The following is a 12,265-nucleotide window of genomic DNA, read 5'->3' on the forward strand; positions in this document are numbered from 1 at the left end:
ATCTGACTGAGGGGGAGTTGAATTTGGTACATTTAATTTGGATTTAGCAATGGGTAATTCCCTGGCAGTCCAGTGGTTAAATCTCCGAGCTTTCATTGCCGAGAGCCCAGGTTCGAACCCTGGTTGGGGAATTAAGATCCCACAAGTCGCGTGGCAGGGCCAAAAAAAAAAAAGTAATTTGGACTTAGCGAAATATATTTATGTCGTTTGCAATCACTTTTATGTATAGTTAAGTTATTGCCAGTTGTCTGAGTGTAGAAATGGCTTCCAGGAACTCTGCCTCTGCAAACTGTCAATGCGTGTTGACAACGCAGAGTTTTTAAGGTTTGTCACTGAACAAGAGATCTTCAGATGCCTTGTAATCTTGCACCTCATACATGAAAGAAACTTGGTAGGGGGCTTCCCGTATTTGTCAATGATCCTAAAAATTTATATGACATTACTGAAACAAGTTGTGGAGCTGAAATATACTTTTTAAATCTAGCAATAGGAAAAAAAAACCTGAATAACTAGATTACAGAAAAGAAAAACTACGTTTCATTCTCTATATAGAAAATAATATAACAAAATTATTGTCATGGGCTTCCCTGGTGACGCGGTGGTTGGGAGTCCGCCTGCCGATGCAGGGGACATGGGTTCGTGCCCTGGTCCAGGAGGATCCCACATGCCGCGGAGCAGCAGGTCCCGTGAGCCATGGCCACTGAGCCTGTGCATCCGGAGCCAGTGCTCCGCAGCAGGAGAGGCCACAGCAGTGAGAGGCCCGTGTAGCGCAAAAAAAAAAAAAAAAAACTATTGTCATATGAAAAGGTGATCAAAGATAACCAAAGTTTTAGAAAATGAGAGTATGGAAGTACGGAAAGATTCATTCCTTTAGCTATTTCATCCACAGATATTTATTATTTGCCTACTATATTTTCAAGAATGTTGCTAGGGGCTGAGAATAGGATAGTGAATAGACACAAATAGTCCCTGACATTGAGATATTCATAGTCTAAGGAGGAGCAGACCCCCAGCAAGTAATCATATCAATAATTATTTATTTATAATTATGATACTGTGATAAAAGAGAAGTGCAAGATGCTCTAGAGATAACCTAAGTCTGAATCTTAGGGAAAGTTTCCTTGGAGAAAAAGTATATGAAAACCAGAGGAGTATCTAGATCAAAGGGGGAGTGAAGGATATCCTACTCAGGGGGAAGAGTAGAAACAAGGGCTCTGAAGTGGGAAGGTACTTGTTGATTGAAATAGAAGAAAACAAAAGAATGACAGTGTAGCTAGCTCATCATAAGCAGTGGGAATGTGGTGAATGAATCCAAAAGACCAGTTTGCCAGTTCTAAAATGTCATATAAGTGAAATTTAGAGTATATATGTATACTCTATATATTTGTATAAGGCTTCTTTAACTTATATTTCATCCATGCTGTTGCATGTATCTGCAGGTGTTTGTTGCTGATGGACATTTGGGTTGTTTCCAGGTTTTGGTCATTATGAATAGAGCTGCTGCGAACATTCTTGTGTAAGAGTTGTGAGATTTTTAGTCCACTGTTTTTCCCACCTCACTGCAGTGCAGAGGCAGGAGTGTGCTCTGTGTTGCACAGAAGTTTAAATAAACAAGCAAAGAACAGTTCAATACCTACCTGATCTTTTTGTTGACCTCATGAGGCACTTGGAGTCTAGCATCTACAGATAAAAAGAACTAGGTCAGGTAATTCAACACGGACACAGCAGCAGCCTGGCCTGAGTTCCACATCACCAACATCTGATACATGAACCATACTTTGAGATAGAGGATGTTCAGGTAGGAAAGCATTCTTGCTGATGCTTGAAGGTGGGGAGCTGATCTTGTCTACACCCTCTAGTCTAAAGAGGAATCCATAACTACCTAAACGACTCTTTATGCCCTGCCAAATGGTCTTAATCCTATTTCCCCTTATCCCTTTCCTACTTCCCTCAAAGAACTGACCCCATAGCAGTGATCTGTAACTCTAGCTTTACTGTATAACCCCATGGTACTTCTAGTGTATCTGCATATTCAGCAGAAGCAGTCTCAGTCTTAAAGCAACTCCTGGGGTTGGGTGTGCTACGGAAAGTCAACTGCTACCGCCCTATGCATCACTGTCTGATTATTCCAATTTTAGTTACTGTATCTGTGACTTTATTTTTTAAATTGAATTATAGTTGATTTTCAATATATTAGTTTCAGGTATACAGCATAATGATTCAGTATTTTTATAGATTATACTCCATTTAAAGTTATTACAAGATAATGGCTATAATTCCCTGTACTATACAATATATCCTTGTTGCTTATCTATTTTATACATAGTAGTTTGTTTCTCTCAATCCCATACCCCTATCTTGTGCCTTCCCCCTTCCCTCTCCCCACTGGCAACCACTAGTTTGCTTTCTATATCTCTGAGTGTGTTTCTGTTTTGCTATGAACATTTGTTTGCTTTATTTTTTTAGATTCCACAGATAAGTGACATCATACAGTATTTGTCTTTGAGTGACTTATTTCACTAAGAATAATATTCTCTAGGTCATTCCACATTACTGCAAGTGGCAGAATTTCATTCTTCTTTATGGTTAATATTCCATTATATATATAAACCACATCTTTTTAATCCATTTGTCTGTTGATGGACACTTGGTTGCTTCCATATCTTGGCTATTGTAAATAGTGCTGCTATGAACATTGGGGTACATATATCTTTTCAAATTAGTGTTTTCATTTTTTTTCCATATATATATATATACCTAGGAATTGAATTGCTGGATCATATGGTGGTTCTATTTTAGTTTTTTGAGGAACCTCCGTACTGTTTTCCATAGTGGTTGCATCAATTTACATTCCCACCGACAGTGTATAAGAGTTCCCTTTTCTCCACATCCTTGCCAAAATTTATTATTTGTAGACTTTTTGATGATAGCCCCTCTGACAGGTTTGAGGTGATACCTTGTTGTTTTGATTTGCACTTCTCTAATAATTAGCAATGCTGGGCACCTTCTCATATGCTTGTTAGCCATCTGTATGTCTTCTTTGAAAAATGTCTACTCAGGTCTTCTGCACATTTTTTGATTTTTTTTTTGATATTCAGTTGTATAAGCTGTTTATATATTTTGGATATTAACCCCTTGATGCTTATATCACTTGAAGATATTTTCTCCCAAAGAGAGTTCTGCCTGTGCTTTCCTCTAGGAGTTTTATGGTTTCAGGCTTTACATTTAGGTCTTTAATCCATTTTAGGTTTATTTTTGTATATGATGTGAGGAAATGTTCTAATCTCATCCTTTTACATGTAGTTTTCCCAGCACCACTTATTGAAGAGATTGTCTTTCCTCTTGCTTCCTTTGTTGTAGATTAACTGACCATGTGTCTGTAACTTTATTTATTTTAAAAAATATTTATTTATTTAGACTGTGCCGGGTCTTAGTTGCGACATGCGGGATGTTTTAGTTGCGACATGCAGGATGTTTTAGTTGTGGCCTGCAGATTCTCAGTTGCACTATGCATGCAGGATCCAGTTCCCCAACCAGGGATTGAACCCGGGCCCCCTGCATTGGGAGTGCCTGGTCTTACCCACTGGACCACCAGGGAAGTCCCATGACTGTGACTTTAAATCGAAGAACAACACTGTACAAACATGACAGTATGAAGAATATCAGTCTTCGGTGAATTTTTATTTATGTAGTTAAAAAAGACAGTATTTTGAACCATTTTTTTCCCCTGAGTAGAGACTTATCTTTCTTGCAGAAATTTTCTTTCCAGAGAGTATTTCTATGGCCCTTTAATATTTTACATTCTTTTTGTTTCTGCTATATTTCTTCTTCATTTTACACATTTTTTCTTTTTTTAGCTCAAAGTCAATACTCCATTCCAGCCTGCTAGATAATTCATTCTTATCACATACTTTTAACTAGTACTTACTAGCCCATCATCTTCTCTATTCTCTAGATTTCTCTTAAATGAATCTTTCTGTGCTAGTGGCAGGATTTTTCCTTTTGGCCTTTCCTTTTTAGCCTCTAACTACCACACTTAAGCATGTACAGTAATTAATAAAGATAGATTCTTTCTTTTTTTATATAATAATTTTAAAAATATTTATTTTATTTATTTATTTGGTTATGCTGGGTCTTAGTTGTGGCTCACTGGCTCCTTAGTTTTGGCACTTGGGCTCCTTAGTTGCATCATGCTAACTCTTAGTTGTAGCATGCATGTGGGATCTAGTTCCCTGACCAGGGATTGAACCTGGGCCCCCTGTATTGGCAGCATGGCGTCTTACCCACTGGACCACCAGGGAAGTCCCAAGATAGATTCTTTCTTTGGTAATATATATATATATTTAAAATTTATTTATTTGGCTGTGTCGGGTCTTCGTTGTGGCATATGGGATCTTTTGCTGCAATGTTCGTTGTGGAGTGTGGGTTTCTCTTTAGTTGTGGCGTGCCGGTTTTCTCTTCTCTAGTTGTGATGCAGGTTCCAGAGCACGTGGGCTCTGTAGTTGAGGCGCAGGAGCTCAGTAGTTGTGGCGTGAGGCTTAGTTGCCCAGCGGCATGTGGGATCTTAGTTCCTCTTTCTTTGGTAATATTGTGAACTGATAACTGGAAAAATCTTCCTATAAAACATCTAGGGCTTCCCTGGTGACGCAGTGGTTGAGAGTCCGCCTGCTGATGCAGGGGATACAGGTTCGTGCCCCGGTCCGGGAAGATCCCACATGCCGCGGAGCGGCTAGGCCTGTGAGCCATGGTCACTGAGCCTGCACGTCTGGAGCCTGTGCTCCGCAACGTGAGAGGCCACAACAGTGAGAGGCCCGCGTACCGAAACAAAACAAAACAAAACAAAACAAAACAAAAAACTAGAAATGCTGTATAAAATAAAACATTCTTTTAAGTAAAGAACGGATGTTTAATGGCCATAAATTCCTCTCATCCCAATATGCACTTCCTTTTGCAGTGCAACTTTGCTGCTTCTTGTTCAAGAGATGGTCTATTCCCTCACCCTTTACACTTGTATTGCTCTTGTATTCTGACACCAACTGGTGTGCTGCAATACAATTCAATTCTAATGCTAATTATTTGACATTACTGTAGGAATCCACAGCTTAAATGTCATGATCTCCAACAAGACTGCTCTTGGCTTCAGATGCCAGCCACAAATGGGGTCCTCCATCCACCTGCACTTCCAACCAACTAGTTAAAAATATGGAGGGTTCCCATGAACCCCCTCAGATTCGATAATTCATTAGTATGACTCATAAAATTCAGGAAAGCACTATACTTACAATAACAGTTTGTTATGAAGGGTGCATGTCAGAACCAACCAAATGAAGAGACACATATGACAAAGTCTGGGAGGATTCTGAATACAGAGCTTCCACGCCCTCTCCTTGTAGAATCAGGGTGTATCACCCTCTTGGCACATCAATGTATTCACCAACCAGGAAGTTCAACTGGGATTTAGTGTCTAGAGTTTTCACTGGGATTTCATTATATAGGCATGATTGACTGAATCACTGGCCTTGTGATTAAACTCAATATCCAGCCCCTCTCCCCTTTCTGGAGATTACACTGGCTCAAAGCCCCAAACTTTTAATCATATAGTTGATCTTTCTGGTGACCAGCCCCATCATGAGTCTTTTTATCTCATAGCATAAACTAAGGTGATATCCAAGGGGGGGTCATGAATAGCAAAGACATCCTTAGTACTTAGGAAGTGCCAAGGATTTAGAGCCTCAATCCCAGGAACCAGAGTCAAAGACTGGTCAAATTCTGTATTATATAATGCCGTTTAACCAATAGAATATAGTGAAAATGTGTTATATGACTTCCAAGGCTAGGTCTTAAGAAACCTTACAGTTTTCCACTTTGTATTTTTGTAATGCTGCCCCAAGACTGCCATGTAAAAAAGTTGGTCTAGCCATATAGAGAAAAACTGAGGTGCATCAGCCAATAGCCGGCACTGACTGTTAATCATGTGAATGGGGTCGTTTTGGACCCTCCAGCTGAGTGCAGCTTCATCAATGACCCCAGGCAGAATGAGCAGAGGGGAACCCACATTCAACCCAGGGAAGTGTGAGATATAGTAAAACATTGCTATATGAAGCCACTAAGTTTTAGCGTTGTTTGTTATGTAGCAATGGATAACTGATAGTTGGGAACCAAAAACAAAGGTAAAACCAGAGCTGAAAGCAAATAAGCTCTCAGCCCTATCCTAAGGTTAGAGGTGGTTTTCCCATCTTGATAACAATGGGGCTTAGGTTTTTGTGGTTTTTTTTTAATATTTATTTAATTTATTTGGCCTTACCATGTCTTAGTTGCGGCTCGCAGGATCTTTTAGTTGTGGCATGTAGGATCTAGTTCCCTGAACAGGGATCGAACCCGGGCCCCCTGCATTGGGAATGCCGAGTCTTAGCCACTGGACCACGAGGGAAGTCCTGGTGCTTAGGTTTTTTAATTAATTAATTAATCTATGTTTTTTGCAGTGGTCAGGCTATTTTAATTACTTTTTTTTGTTTAATACATCTTTATTGGAGTATAATTGCTTCAAAATACCGTGTTAGTATCTGTTGTACAACAAAGCGAATCAGCCATATACATACCCATGTCCCCATATCCCCTCCCTCTTAAGCCTCCCTCCCATCCTCCTTATTCCACCCCTCTAGGTCACCGCAAAGCACCGAGCCGATCTCCCTGTGCTAATGCTGCTGCTTCCCACCAGCCAACTATTTTACATTAGGTAGTGTATATATGTTGATGCTACTCTCACTTCGCCCCAGTTTCGCCCTCCCACCCCACGTCATCAAATCCATTCTTTATGTCAACTTCTTTATTCCTGCTCTGCAACAAGGTTCATCAGTACCATTTTTTTTTTTTTTTTTTTTAGATTTCATATATATGTGTTAGCATACGGTATTTGTTTTTCTCTTTCTGACTTACTTCACTCTGTATGACAGACTCTAGGTCCATCCACCTCACTACAAATAACTCAATTTTGTTTTGTTTTATGGCTAATATTCCATTGCATATGTGCCACATCTTCTTTATCCATTCATCTGTCGATGGACATTTAGGTTGGTTCCATGTCCTGGCTATTGTAAATAGTGCTACAATGAACATTTTGGTGCATGTCTCTTTTTGAATTATGGTTTTCTCAGGGTACATGCCTAGTAGTGGGATTGCTGGGTCATATGGTAGTTCTATTTTTAGTTTTTTAAGGAACCTCCATAGTGGTTGTATCAATTTACATTCCCACCAACACTGTAGGAGGGTTCCCTTTTCACCACACCCCTTCCAGCATTTATTGTTTCTAGCTTTTCTGATAATGGCCATTCTGACTGGTGTGAGGTGATACCTCATTGTGGTTTTGATTTGCATTTCTCTAATAATTAGTGATGTTGAGCATCTTTTCATGTGCCTCTTGGCCATCTGTATGTCTTTCTTGGTGAAATGTCTATTTAGTCTTCCACCCATTTTTTAACTGGATTGTCTGTTTTTTTTGATATTCAGCCCCATGAGCTGTTTGTATACTTTGGAGATTAATCCTTTGTCTGTTGTTTCATTTGCAAATATTTTCTCACATTCTGAAGGTTGTCTTGTTTATGGTTTCCTTTGCTGTACAAAAGTTTTTAAGTATAATTAAGTCCCATTTGTTTATTTTTGTTTTTATTTTCATTACTCTAGGAGGTGGATCGAAAAAGATCTTGTGCGCCGGGGCGGCTGGCGAGCACTGAGTCACTGGGTGCGCGGAGCTGCCGTGGGACGTCTCTTGCAGGCTCAGCCGGTGGAGAGTCTTGGCAAGCAGCCACAAGGGCTAGATCCCAGGGATGAGAATATCCAGGGGAGATGTGAGCCCGCTGGGGCTCCCGCCCACCTGTCGCTGAAGCGCCCCCAGCCCTGGGCCCAGCATGCGCCTGTCAGTGCAGAGGGCACTGCTGGCAGCTGGCTTCGCCCTGGCCCTGGTGCTGGTGGTCCAGCTGGGGCAGCAGGTGCTGGAGTGCCGGGCGGTGCTAGGGGGCCCCCGGAGGACCATGTGACTGGAGCAGGAGGACCTCGTGATGGTGGGCACGGACCACGTGGAGTACCTCTACGGCAAGGCCATGCCGCTCATCTTCGCGGGGAGCGAGCCCCGGAGTGGCACAATGCTCACGCGTGTGATGCTGGAGGCCCACCCCGAGCTGCGCTGCCGGGGAGACCCGCATCATCCCCCGAGTGCTGGCCATGCCCAGGCCTGGTCCAAGTCGGGCCGGGAGAAGCTGCCGCTGGACGAGGCGGGTGTGACAGGCGAGTGCTGGACGCCGGCCTTCGTCTTGGAGGTGATCGCCAAGCATGGAGAGCCAGCCCGTCCTCTGTAACAAAGACCCCTTCACGCTCAAGTCCTCCGTCTACCTGTCGCGCCTGTTCCCCAACTCCAAGTTCCTGCTGATGGTGTGGGACGGCCGGGCCTCCATGCACTCCATGATCACCCGCAAGGTCACCGTCCCTGGCTTCGACCTCAGCAGCTACCGCGACTGCCTCAACAAGGGGAACAAGGCCATTGAGGTGATGAACGCCCAGTGCATGGAGGTGGGCAAGGACAAGTGCCTGCCCGTGTACTACAAGCAGCTGGTGCTGCACCCCCAGCACTCCCTCAAACTCATCCTTGACTTCCTCGGCATCACCTGGAGCGACGCTATCCTGCACCATGAGGACCTCATAGGCAAGCCTGGCAGTGTCTCCCTGTTCAAGATCGAGGGATCCACAGACCAGGTCATCAAGCCCATGAACCTGGAAGCTCTCTCCAAGTGGACTGGCCACATTGCTGGGGATGTGTTTAGGGACATGGCTCAGATCGCCCCCATGCTGGCTCAGCCCGTCTATGACTCCTATGCAAACCCGCCCAACTACGGCAGGCCTGACTCCATCATCATCAACAACACACACCGGGTCTTGAAAGGGGATGATAAAACACCAGCCAATCTGAAAGGCTATCTTCAGGCGAACCAGAATAGCACCTCTTCCCGCCTAGGAAGCTCATGATTTCCAGGTCTTTGCAAATGGCTTTGTTGCCAGAAGAGAAGAAACTTTGCATTCGAGTGGAAATTGGACCTCTAATCCAAGCATATTGCTTGCTATTAATCGCCAAAACAGAACTGCTCACGAGGAATGTATTTGTATATGTTTGCATATACATCTATGTTCATCTATGTTCATCAGTGATATTGGTCCATAATTTTCTTTTTTTTGTGATATCTTTTTCTGGTTTTGGTATCAGGGTGATAGTGGCTTTGTAGAATGAATTTGGGAGTGTTTATCCCTCTGCAAGTTTTTGGAAGAGTTTGAGGATTGGTGTTAGCTCTTCTCTAAATGTTTGATAGAACTCATCTGTGAAGCCATCTGGTCCTGGACTCTTGTTTGTTGGAAGGTTTTTAATTATGGTTTCAATTTTGTTACTTGTGATAGGTCTGCTTATATTTTCTAAATCTTTCTTGTTCAGTCTTGGAAAATTGTACCTTTCCAAGAATTTGTCCATTTCTTCGTGATTGTCCATTTTATTGTTATATTGTTGTTTGTAGTAGTCTCTTATAATCCTTTGTATTTCTGCAGTGTCAGTTGTGATTTCTCCTTTTTCATTTCTAATTTTATTGATTTGTATCCTCCCCCTTTTTTTCTTGATGAGTCTGACTAAGGGTTTTTCAATTTTGTTTATCTTCTTGAAGACCCAGCTTTTAATTTTATTGATCTTTGCTATTGTTTTCTTTGTTTCTATTTCATTTATTTCTGCTCTGATCTTTATGATTTCTTTCCTTCTGTTGACTTTGTGTTTTCTTTGTTCTTCTTTCTCTAGTTGTTTTAAGTGTAGGGTTAGATTGTTTATTTGAGATTTTTCTTGTTTCTTGAGGTGAGATTGAATTGCTATAAACTTCCCTCTTAGAATTGCTTTTGCTACATCCCATGGGTTTTGGGTCGTCGTGTTTTCATTGTCATTTGTTTCTATGTAGTTTTTAATTTCTTCTTTGATTTCTTCAGTGATCTCTTGGTTATTTAGTAGTGCACTGTTTAGCCTCCATGTATTTGTGCTTTTTACAGTTTTTTTCCTGGAACTGATTTCCAATCTCATAGCGTTGTAGTCAGTAAAGATGCTTGATACAATTTCAATTTTCTTAAATTTTCCAAGGCTTGATTTGTGACCCAAAATGTGATCTATCCTGGAGAATGTTCTATGTGCACTTGAGAAGAAAGTGTAGTCTGCCACTTTTGTGTGGAATGTTCTATAAATATCAATTAGCTCTATCTGGTCTATTGTGTCATTGAAAGCTTGTGTTTCCTTATTTATTTTCTGTTTGGATGATCTGTCCATTGGTGTAAGTGGGGAGTTAAAATTCTCCCCTACTGTTATTGTGTTACTGTTGATTTCTCATTTCATGGTTGTTAGCATTTGCCTTATGTATTGAGGTGCTCCTATGTTGGGTACATAAACATTTATAATTGTTATATCTTCCTCTTGGATTCATCCTTTGATCATCATGTAGTGTCCCTCCTTATCTCTTGCAAGGAGATAAGTCTTTATTTTCAAGTCTATTTTATCTGATACAAGTATTGCTAGTCCAGCTTTTTTTTTTTTTTTTTTGCGGTACACGGGCCTCTCACTGCCGTGGCCTCTCCCATTGTGGAGCACAGGCTCCTGACGCGCAGGCTCAGCGGCCATGGCTCACGGGCCCAGCGACTCCGCGGCATGTGGGATCTTCCCTGTCTGGAGCACAAACCCGTGTCCCCTGCATCGGCAGGCAGACTCTCAACCACTGTGCCACCAGGGAAGCCCTCCAGCTTTCTTTTGATTTCCATTTGCATGGAATATCTTTTTCCATCCCTTCACTTTCAGTCTGTATGTGTCCCTAAGTCTGAAGTGGGTCTCTTGTAGACAGCATATATATGGGTCTTGTTTTTGCATCCATTCAGCCAGTCTGTGTCTTTTGGTTAGGGCATTTAATCCATTTACATTCAAGGTAATTATCGATATGTATGTTTGTATTACCATTTTCTTAATTGTTTTGGGTTTGTTTTTGTGGCTCTTTTTCTTCTCTTGTGTTTCTCACTTAGAGAAGTTTCTTTAGCATTTGTTGTAAAGCTGGTTTGGTGGTGCTGAATTCTCTTAGCTTTTGTTTGTCTGAAAAGCTTTTGACTTCTCCTTCGAATCTGAATGAGATCCTTGCTGGGTAGAGTAATCTTGGTTGTAGGTTTTTCTCTTTCATCACTTTAAGTATATCCTGCCACTCCCTTCTGGCCTGCAGAGGTTCCGCTCAAAAGTCCGCTGATAACCTTATGGGGATTCCTTTGTATGTTATTTTTTGTTTTTCCTTTGTTGCTTTTAATATTTTTTCTTTGAATTTAATTTTTGTTAGTTTGATTAATATGTGTCATGGTGTGTTTTTCCTAGGGTTTATCTTGTATGGGACTCTCTGTGCTTCCTGGACTTGGGTGACTATTTCCTTTTCCATGTTAGGGAAGTTTTCCACTATAATCTCTTCAAATATTTTCTCAAACCCCTTCTTTCTCTCTTCTTCTTCTGGGACCCCTATAATTCGAATGTTTGTGTATTTAGTGTTGTTCCAGAGGTCTCTGAGATTCTCTTCAATTCTTTTCATTCTTTTTTCTTTATTCTGGTCCTCAGCAGTTATTTCCACCATTTTGTCTTCCAGCTCACTTATTCATTCTTCTGCCTCCGTTATTCTGTTATTGATTCCTTCTAGTGTATTTTCCATTTCAGTTATTGTGTTGTTCATCTCTGTTTGTGTGTTCTTTATTTCTTCTAGATCTTTGTTAAACATTTCTTGTATTTTCTCAATCCATGCTTCCATCCTATTTCCGAGATTCTGGATCATCTTTACTATCATTACTCTGAATTCTTTTTCAGGTAGATTGCCTATTTTCTCTTCATTTATTTGGTCTTGTAGGTTTTTACCTTGCTCTTCATCTGTGACATATTTTTTTGCTGTCTCATTATTTTTTTTTTTTTTAATTAGTGGGATTGTGTTCCTGTTTTACTGGTTGTTTGGCCTGAGGCTTCCAACACTGGAGTTTGTAGGCTATTAGGTAGAGCTGGATCTTGGTGTTGAGATGAGGAACTCTATGAGACCTCACTCCAATGAATATTCCCTGGGGTCTGAGGTTCTCTGTTAGTCCAATGGTTCACACTCGGAGCTGCAACTGGAGGAGCTTCTGCCTGACCCTGGGCTCTCAAATCAAGATCCCACAAGCCACGAGGGGCAGCAAAAAAAAAATTAAATTA

The 12,265-nt window shown here is 41.3% G+C and overlaps 1 pseudogene across 1 annotated transcript; it reads left to right on the plus strand.

Annotated features, from left to right (window-relative positions):
- Positions 1-7,792: 7,792 nt before the first annotated feature.
- On the plus strand, positions 7,793-9,015 carry LOC307185574 (protein-tyrosine sulfotransferase 2-like; annotated as a pseudogene). Its single transcript has one exon. The product of its transcript is annotated as a protein-tyrosine sulfotransferase 2-like (transcript).
- The last annotated feature ends 3,250 nt before the right edge of the window (positions 9,016-12,265 follow it).

Source organism: Stenella coeruleoalba, assembly GCF_951394435.1.
Source record: "Stenella coeruleoalba genome assembly, chromosome: 4".
Lineage (NCBI taxonomy): Eukaryota > Metazoa > Chordata > Mammalia > Artiodactyla > Delphinidae > Stenella > Stenella coeruleoalba.